Source organism: Calidris pugnax, unplaced genomic scaffold (assembly GCF_001431845.1).
Source record: "Calidris pugnax isolate Ruff unplaced genomic scaffold, ASM143184v1 scaffold102, whole genome shotgun sequence".
NCBI lineage: Eukaryota > Metazoa > Chordata > Aves > Charadriiformes > Scolopacidae > Calidris > Calidris pugnax.
In genome coordinates this window covers 1481632-1489483 of record NW_015090846.1, presented here as the reverse complement: position 1 = coordinate 1489483, position 7852 = coordinate 1481632, and positions in this window count along the sequence as shown.

Genomic DNA, 7852 nt, shown 5'->3' with positions numbered 1-7852 from the left:
GAGCGGGTGTCACACCATGGTCACAAGTATTAATGGAGTAACGGAGACCCCACATCGCTAGATGTCCCTTAGAGCAGGATGGGGGTGTCCCTTAGAGCAGGGTGGGGGTGTCCCTTAGAGCAGGGTGGGGGTGTCCCTTAGAGCAGGGTGGGGGTGTCCCTTAGAGCAGGGTGGGGGTGTCCCTTAGAGCAGGGTGGGGGTGTCCCTTAGAGCAGGGTGGGGATGTCCCTTAGAGCAGGATGGGGGTGTCCCTTAGAGCAGGGTGGGGGTGTCCCTTAGAGCAGGGTGGGGGTGTCCCTTAGAGCAGGGTGGGGGTGGCTGGAGGTTGGGAGATGTTCTCCAGGTAGCCCCGTGTTTAACTGCCTCCCTGCTCTGTGGTTTCTCCAGACATTACGACATCAAAAGAAACGACGACATCGTGTCCTTCTTCAACGACTTCAGCGACCACCTGGCTGAGGAGGCCCTGTGGGAACTGTCCCTCAAAATCAAACCTCGGAACATCACGAGGCGGAAAACAGACCGAGAAGAGAAAACCTAGGAGGAGGGGTGGTGCGAGGCGAGGAGAATTGCTCCGCAGACGCACCCAGGGCAGCTCTGAGACTGGAGTTCCATGTTTGTACCCGTTACCGGCCGACGCACCCTCCCTCCCGGCTGGCAGCCCCCCCTGGGCCTGCCAACGTCGGGGCTGTCGCGGGCGAGAAGCGGCGGCCGCTGAGGGCAGAGATGGGCTGGTGCTCGCTGCACTCACCCTCCTCCTCCTCCCGTCCCTCTGTGCCACGGATCAGCTAGAAACCCCGGGGAGAGAGAGAGAGAGAGCGAGCGCGTTGTGGAAGGAGGGTCCCAGGCAAACATTACTGGTTTGCTGGCCAATTCCAGCTGGGAATACCCGGGTTTTTGTTTTCATCCACAAAAAGGAGGGGGTCAGCAAGAGCTCGGCACCCCCAGACGTGTCTCCGGAGCGGCGTTGGGCGGGCAGCAGCCGTGGAAGCCGAGGGTTTGAGTCTCCCCTCCATCGCCACCTCGAAACGTGTTCGTGCCCAGGAGATGAGGATGAGGAGTCTCCCGCTGCCTGCCAGAGGAGCTCTGCTTTCGGAGAGCTGCTTGTGTTTACAGGGGTCTTCGGTTTTACCCCAGATCTCTCGCGCCTTCTTCAACGGGAGGAAGGCACCGGTCGTAGATAGGGAAAAAGGCACTGAAAAATGTGGGCAGGGACCCGCCATCTCCAGTCATCACATCCCCCTCCTCCTCTCAGATCTCGTTATTTAAGCACCGGTGATCCCTCCCATCCCTGGAAGCATTGACTACCCCAGGTACCGCGGTTCACGTGGCCCGTGGACCCGTATCTTTTAGTGATGGTACTAGCTTTTGCACAGTAAATGCTGTAGTATACGAGACTGTAAATATTAGTGTTTAGAATCCATTGGAGATTTTTTTTTGATGCATGTCTGAATACCGATGGGTTTATAGGAAAAAAAAAAAAAAAGAAGAAGAAGAAAACTGCAGAACATTAAGTATAAAATTCACAACCAGTGACGACGTTGTTCCAAGTGCTGGAAGAAGGGGGGGCTCGGGGTGGGTGCTGGCTGCGGAGCGGGCGCAGGGGCCGGGCAAAGGAGCCAAAGGGTCCCATTCTGGGGCTGGAAATGGGAGCCAGGAAGGAGCCCTGTGCCCAGCCAAGCCCCCCCGTCCCCTCCACCCTGCTCCTTTCTCCTCTCACTGTTGCCAAATGGATTTTTTCAGGGGGGGTCCCCATCCGGCTGACCCTTGGTGCTGTGCTTTGTGATCCCCGCTTTGGCAGGAGCCCCAGCAGGTCCCTGTCCCCAGGTCCCCAGAGCCAGCAGGGCAGGGGCAGCCCCAGGGGGGTGTCTCATTTCCCACACACGCAGCATTAGCCCCAATCTGTTTGGTGTGCCTTATTCAGCCCCTCTGTCCCCTCTCCGTGTCCCTCCCGCGGCGTCCACCCCAGTGCAGCCCCAGCCAGGCCATTTCACATCCCTCCCCTCTGTCCTGGTCCCAAGGTTTACAGTGTGGATCGTGGCTCTGAGCAGGTTTTAGCAGCCCTGGGGGGCCTTTCTCAGTGCTGTGTCGCGTGGTCAAAGGTTTTTAGAGTCCTGTCTGACAAAATCCTGCGGGTTTAAGGCAGCGGCTCACAAGGGATCCAGACGGAGTGTTTCGCAGAGCATCCTTAATTTATTTCTGAGTATAGCAGCTCGGTGTTTGCTAAAGCCTCTGTTTGTTCTGGGTGAATCAGAGTTGCAAGCACTTCCTTCTACAAACAGATTGCAAAGTCTTAGCCGGCTCCTGCAGGCGGCGGGAGGCAGCCACAGTGGCATTCCCCGTTTGTGGAATTATACCCAGCTCCATTATTTTCCTGAAGCTACAGGCACAGGACTTGCACAGCGACCAAATGCTGAAGCTCAGAGAGACCCCCCCCCTGCCCGTGGGGGCATCTTCTGGGGAAGGAGAGCGTGGGGTCCAACAGCAGTTGGAGCTGTGCAGCCCCAGAGCAGGCGGAGGGGGATCTTCTGTGCTGAAACGCAGCCTCCGAGCCAGAACACTTCAAAACCAGTTTATTTTTGTGGCACTAAGGGCACTGGGGCCGTGTGTCATGTCCGGCCAAGGCTTTGCAATCCCCGAAGGTTTTCCCAGCCTTCCATGCAGGAAGTAATGCTTGTGTTTTCCTTTGTAAATAAGGTTTTTTTTAAAAAACAAACCCAACCTGACGAGACTGTGAAAAGGCAAATACACCCGGTGTCTGGCACGGCCTCCCCCCGGCTCCGAGCGCCTCCCTGGGTGCTGTGCTCTGCCACAGCCTCTGCCGAGGAGCATCGTGTGGGGTGGCAGCACTGAAACCACAGCCCCTCACCCCACTTTCCCCGTGGGGGGCTGAGGGGGTGCAGCGTTTGTGGGGCTCAGTGCCACGGAGGGAGAGTGGGGTGCACCTTGTCCCAGTCCTGCCAGCGTTCTCGCCTCCTCTCCATGTTGCAGGTTCTTCCCTGCCCTAGAAGCCATGAGCCCTCTTAGCATCAAAAAGGGGGGCTCGCTCCCTGCTCTCCACCAGCCCCCCCAAAGCTGGAGGCTCACTGTGGGGACGGGAGGGTTGTGTCTGGCGCAGTGGGGCTGAGCTCCCCAGCTTCACCCCCCTTCTTCCTTCTCCCCATTGCTCTCCTGTCATCCCCAGCCAAGCAGGGTGTCCCAAACACGGCTCCTGCCCCATGTCCCAACCTCAGCCCGGGCTTGCAGGGCTGGAGGGGCCCTAAAGAAGGTTCTCCTTGCTCAGAGCAGCTTCAGGTTTGCTGACACCTCCCCTGCTCCAGGAGCAGCCCCCCCGGGAGCAGAAGCCCAGCAGAGCAGCCCATTGCAAGACTGGCCGTGAGTGTGTTCCCGTGTCTTGCAGGCAGCATCCCCTGAGGCCATCACCTCCCTTTTTTGGGGAGAAGAGGGGTCTCAATCCCCTCTCTGCACGGGGCAGGGAGGGGGGAGAGGTGATGCCCCCCATCACCAGCCCCCTGCCCCGCTCCCAGACCCCCCCCTCGCCCCCCAAGCTGTGCGGTTGTGTTATGTATTTATCACTAACCCGGTCCGATGGTGGCATCTTCCTGCGAACATTTCAGACCTGTAACTTTTATATTAAAGACAAATAAACACCGATAACGAACCCTCCCGAGGATGCTGGTGACAGTGCATGCAGCAGTCTGTGGATTAAAGTGACAATCGAATCCGCTTCTGGCGCTGGTGTGGCCTCCTGCTTTCTCCTTCTGCCCCTCGGGGGGGGTCTCCTCTGCCCTTGGCCCTTCTCCCTTTTATTTTTCCCCTGTAAATCTCTTCCTCACCTCCCAGCCGGACGGTCTCCCCCCACTACAAGCCCTACACTTGCAGGGGGGGAGATACCTGCTCCTGGCACCTTCCTCCGGGCACCCCTGTCCCCTGTCTCGGGGGGGTTTCCACTCCCTGAAGCACACGATGGCAGGCGTGTGCCCGGCTGCAGCCCAGCCCGTGCAGGGGCCGTGGGCCGGGTGGCCCAGGGCTATAAATAACCCCTGTGGTGGCCTGGGCGGCCGAGCACGCTCCTGTGCTATTCCAGTCCTGGACAGGGTTCAAAATTCCTCTGGAAACACTCGGCACGGGCAGCTCGGGAGGAGGATGCTCAGACACCGACCGAGCACACGCCGCCCGCTCCCTCCCACGGTGCTGCATCCCCCCAGCAAAGCAGGAGGGGGCCGTGGGGTGTCCCCTCCCACCCGGGGGTGTCCCTCGCTCGGGGCACGTTTCCATCCCCGCTCGGACCCTCGGAGAAGACCCAGAGGCTCGTCCTCCCCTTCCCCGCAGCAGCTCAGCGAGTGGCACCCCCAGACCCGGGGCTGCTGCGTCCCCTTGGGGTGTGGACTCCCCTTCCCCGGGGTCTCGGGGAGCCCCAGCACCTGCTGCTTTGGGAGGAGACCCTGATTTGATTTGGGAGGAGACCCTGATTTGACTGAATATAAGAGAACTCACCCTGAATTTTGTGGTGGACAAAAGCCACAGGGAAGGGGTGGGGGGAAGGCCCTTGGCGTGCACAGAAAACGGCAGCTTTGGCTACACCCGTGTTTTATTTCAATCTGGAAGCAGCAAGAAGGTGGTGATTCAGCGTGTGTGTGTGTGTGCAAAATTACCGTAGGAGTAAATAGGTGGGTTTATATCTTCTCATCACATTATTAATTACCAGTGAGGGGGGTCTCGCAGGCCCGGAGCAGCAGCTGCTGGGGGGGGGCTGCAATCCTCCACCCCCCCCCTTCCACCTTGGCCCTTGGCGCCGTCCCCAGCCCCGACTCTGCGGGATGCTGCCACACAGTCCCCTTCGGCACCTCCGAGTGACAGTTTGTGACAATAGGAGTGAACACCCCGCAGCAGAGACGGGTCCCCTACGTGGTGCTGCGGCTCCCACGCAGCTCCTTGCCCAGAGCCGGCTCCGGTGATACACGGCACCGGCATCGCTCCGGTTTGGGGCTCGTCCTGTCCATGCTGTGGGTCCCGGGGCTGAGAGCCGGTGGGTGAAGGCACATCTGGCTCCACGGTGGCTCCTCATCCCACCAGGAAGGTCGGACGCTGCCCCTGGACCCAAGAACGCTTTCATGGTCGCCCATCGATAACCCTTCGTGGTCACCCGTTTCCTGCAGCAGCCCCGGCGATGCCCCGCGGGGGCTGTGGCCGCTCCACCAGACGGCTCCTTCCCCATGTCCCAACCTCAGCCCGGGCTTGCAGGGCTGGAGGGGCCCTAAAGAAGGTTCTCCTTGCTCAGAGCAGCTTCAGGTTTGCTGACACCTCCCCTGCTCCAGGAGCAGCCCCCCCGGGAGCAGAAGCCCAGCAGAGCAGCCCATTGCAAGACTGGCCGTGAGTGTGTTCCCGTGTCTTGCAGGCAGCATCCCCTGAGGCCATCACCTCCCTTTTTTGGGGAAAAGAGGGGTCTCAATCCCCTCTCTGCACGGGGCAGGGAGGGGGGAGAGGTGATGCCCCCCATCACCAGCCCCCTGCCCCGCTCCCAGACCCCCCCCTCGCCCCCCAAGCTGTGCGGTTGTGTTATGTATTTATCACTAACCCGGTCCGATGGTGGCATCTTCCTGCGAACATTTCAGACCTGTAACTTTTATATTAAAGACAAATAAACACCGATAACGAACCCTCCCGAGGATGCTGGTGACAGTGCATGCAGCAGTCTGTGGATTAAAGTGACAATCGAATCCGCTTCTGGCGCTGGTGTGGCCTCCTGCTTTCTCCTTCTGCCCCTCGGGGGGGGTCTCCTCTGCCCTTGGCCCTTCTCCCTTTTATTTTTCCCCTGTAAATCTCTTCCTCACCTCCCAGCCGGACGGTCTCCCCCCAGTACAAGCCCTACACTTGCAGGGGGGTGATACCTGCTCCTGGCACCTTCCTCCGGGCACCCCTGTCCCCTGTCTCGGGGGGGTTTCCACTCCCTGAAGCACACGATGGCAGGCGTGTGCCCGGCTGCAGCCCAGCCCGTGCAGGGGCCGTGGGCCGGGTGGCCCAGGGCTATAAATAACCCCTGTGGTGGCCTGGGCGGCCGAGCACGCTCCTGTGCTATTCCAGTCCTGGACAGGGTTCAAAATTCCTCTGGAAACACTCGGCACGGGCAGCTCGGGAGGAGGATGCTCAGACACCGACCGAGCACACGCCGCCCGCTCCCTCCCACGGTGCTGCATCCCCCCAGCAAAGCAGGAGGGGGCCGTGGGGTGTCCCCTCCCACCCGGGGGTGTCCCTCGCTCGGGGCACGTTTCCATCCCCGCTCGGACCCTCGGAGAAGACCCAGAGGCTCGTCCTCCCCTTCCCCGCAGCAGCTCAGCGAGTGGCACCCCCAGACCCGGGGCTGCTGCGTCCCCTTGGGGTGTGGACTCCCCTTCCCCGGGGTCTCGGGGAGCCCCAGCACCTGCTGCTTTGGGAGGAGACCCTGATTTGATTTGGGAGGAGACCCTGATTTGACTGAATATAAGAGAACTCACCCTGAATTTTGTGGTGGACAAAAGCCGCAGGGAAGGGGTGGGGGGAAGGCCCTTGGTGTGCACAGAAAACGGCAGCTTTGGCTACACCCGTGTTTTATTTCAATCTGGAAGCAGCAAGAAGGTGGTGATTCAGCGTGTGTGTGTGTGTGTGTGTGTGTGCAAAATTACCGTAGGAGTAAATAGGTGGGTTTATATCTTCTCATCACATTATTAATTACCAGTGAGGGGGGTCTCGCAGGCCCGGAGCAGCAGCTGCTGGGGGGGGGGGCTGCAATCCTTCGCCTCCCCCTTCCACCTTGGCCCTTGGCTCCGTCCCCAGCCCCGACTCTGCGAGATGCTGCCACACAGTCCCCTTCGGCACCTCCGAGTGACAGTTTGTGACAATAGGAGTGAACACCCCGCAGCAGAGACGGGTCCCCTACGTGGTGCTGCTGCTCCTTGCCCAGAGTCAGCTCCGGTGATACACGGCACCGGCATCGCTCCGGTTTGGGGCTCGTCCTGTCCATGCTGTGGGTCCCGGGGCTGAGAGCCGGTGGGTGAAGGCACATCTGGCTCCACGGTGGCTCCTCATCCCACCAGGAAGGTCGGACGCTGCCCCTGGACCCAAGAACGCTTTCATGGTCGCCCATCGATAACCCTTCGTGGTCACCCGTTTCCTGCAGCAGCCCCGGCGATGCCCCGCGGGGGCTGTGGCCGCTCCACCAGCCCGTGCGCCCCCCGGGCCGTGGTGAGCTGAGAGGAGCCCCCGGCACCTGCCATGTCCCTGGGGCTCGGGGCCCCCATCATAGGTACAGGGCCACCAGGACGTAGATGACCCAGCTGATGGAGGCGAACAACCCGAAGAGGAGGCTGAAGAGCACCAGCGACTGGGCCTTTTTGGATGCCACGTTTGCCTGGGCCATGTCCCCGCGGCTGAGAGCAGTCCGGGTCTGGCGTGGGGGGGAAGGGGAGGAGAAGAGGAGAGGTTAGACGAGACCCACGGCACGGGAAGGGGGGGGTTGAAGGTGGGTTTGGTTTCAGGACCTCACCGTCCCTACCTCGTGGGAGTAGACGAGGGCGATGACCCCGGTGAGCAGGCAGCAGAAGATGGTCACCAGCACCGACTCCACCATGTAGTCCTTGGGCAGGCGCTGCCCGTGGCCGGGGGGCGATGGCCCCGTGCTCTGCCCATGAGGGAGGGGGTGTTAGAGCTGCACGACCCCCCCTCCGGTGCCTCCACCCCCCACCCAGGGTCAAGGTGCTCGAGCATCACTCGAGACCCCACCTGAGACCCCACAAACCCGGGTGGGGTGGGGGGATGAGGGGTGACCCGTGGGGGTGGGGGATACGTACGGTGGCGAAGGGCAGGGGTGCGGGCGGGA